Source organism: Muntiacus reevesi, chromosome 10 (genome assembly GCF_963930625.1).
Source record: "Muntiacus reevesi chromosome 10, mMunRee1.1, whole genome shotgun sequence".
NCBI lineage: Eukaryota > Metazoa > Chordata > Mammalia > Artiodactyla > Cervidae > Muntiacus > Muntiacus reevesi.
The window spans coordinates 25,505,334-25,507,462 of record NC_089258.1 but is presented as its reverse complement, the minus strand read 5'-3'; the positions used below and the strand labels follow the sequence as shown (position 1 = coordinate 25,507,462).

The 2,129-nt window shown below is 38.9% G+C and overlaps 1 pseudogene; it reads left to right on the top strand.

Annotated features, from left to right (window-relative positions):
• The first annotated feature begins 853 nt into the window (after positions 1-853).
• On the top strand, positions 854-1,910 carry LOC136176322 (olfactory receptor 13C4-like; annotated as a pseudogene).
• The last annotated feature ends 219 nt before the right edge of the window (positions 1,911-2,129 follow it).

Sequence of the window (2,129 nt, the reverse complement as noted above, 5' to 3'; positions counted from 1 at the left end):
AATTACCAAGAATAATTCTGATGTCATTGAATGAAGCAAATGAAGAGACTGTTTTTCTTCAGAGATCTTCACTGTATTCTTGCAGAACTAGTTTACACACTAGTCTTGTAATGGGAAGTAATAAAATAGTAAGAACAGCCTGAGACTACGAGATCAACACCAAACGTGATGTTGGAACAAATGTTAAATTGCTGTGTGTGTGACTCAGTTTACTACAATCAAATGTCTGCCCTGTAGAAGGACATAATTTAGCAGACTGAATAGAGAACTAAGGTGTCAGGCAGACAAACATGTATGCAGAAAATCACACTTGCTTTAAGATTTTCAACACTTCTGTTAAACACTGGATCAAAATTCCATAGAGAACTAAGGTGTCAGGCAGACAAACAAGTATGCATAAAATCACACTTGCTTTAAGATTTTCAGCACTTCTGTTAAATACTGGATCAAAATTCCAGTCTTTGTGGTCTTTTGCCTTCCCCACCAGTCTCTTACTGAGACTGATTTAATGAAGTCAGATTTATAATCTGAAATATTCTAGGGCTTTTGTAAAACTCAATTTAGAGTGTCTCCAACAGTGGGGAAGGTTGCTTCTGAATTTGCTTCTGATCCTAGGTAGATACTGGAGTGGGTTGCCATGGCTTCCTCCAGGGGATCTTTACAACCCAAGTTTCCAACCCGGGTTTCCTGCATTGCAGGTGGATTCTTTACCAGTTGAGCTACTAAGGAAGCCATTTCAAACATTAGACACAGGGCACTGAAATTCTCAATTTCTCAGTATCACTGTGTTCTTGGCAAAGACATTCTTGAAGATAACTGAATGACAGTGTTTTGAAGAAAACACACTAGAATAATGTCTATTCAAGAAATTTGTTATATTCGTTACTTGGCAGTGAAAATATTTTATGTTGGTACTTTTCTGACGTCTTGAAAGCTAGGACATGGATAGAATAAATAAGACATTTGTGAATGAATTCATTCTTCTGGGACTCTCTGGTTACCCAAAACTTGAGATTATTTTCTTTGCTGTAATTCTAGTTATGTATCCAGTGATTCTAATTGGCAACAGTGTTCTGATCATAGCAGGGATATTTGATTCTCGTCTTCACACCCCCATGTACTTCTTTCTGGGAAACCTTTCTTTTCTGGATATCTGCTATACGGCCTCCTCTGTTCCCTCAACTTTGGTGAGCTTAATTTCAAAAAAAAGGAACATTTCCTTCTCTGGATGTGCAGTGCAGATGTTCTTAGGATTTGCAATGGGGTCAACAGAGTGTTTGCTCCTTGGCATGATGGCTTTTGACCGCTATGTGGCCATCTGTAACCCTCTGAGATACCCTGTCATCATGAGCAGGGTGGTATGTGTCCTGATGGCTTCCATGTCATGGCTCTCTGGCGGAATCAATTCAATTGTGCAAACATCTCTTGCCATGCGATTGCCTTTCTGTGGTAATAATATTATCAATCATTTCTTATGTGAAATACTGGCTGTTCTCAAGCTGGCTTGTGCTGATATAACCCTCAATATTATTACTTTAGCAGTGTCAAATATGGCTTTCTTGGTTCTACCCCTTCTGGTCATTTTTTTCTCCTATATGCTTATCCTCTATACCATCTTGAGAATGAACTCAGCCACAGGGAGACGCAAGGCCTTTTCTACCTGCTCAGCACATCTGACTGTGGTGATCATATTTTATGGTACCATCTTCTTCATGTATGCCAAACCCAAGTCTCAGGACCTCCTTGGACAAGATAATTTGCAAGCTAGAGAAGGGCTTGTTTCCATGTTTTATGGGGTGGTGACCCCAATGCTAAATCCTATAATCTATAGCTTGAGAAACAAGGATGTAAAAGCTGCTGTGAAATATTTACTGAATCAGAAATCTGTTAACCAATTAAGACCAAAGTGAAAAGTGATTTTAGTGTATCAAGACAAGACATGGCATTAGTAGGCAATCACTGATGACCTTCTTTGGGGAAACCAAAGTTATGCAAAGAGATTTTCCTTCTTTGTCAGCTTAGCTACCATCCCTGAGTTCAGTAGTCTTCTATAAACTCAGATTCCAATAGGTTCTGATCCACATTTCACAAAGACAGTTAATTACTTTAGAAACTTATCCCTGGTGATA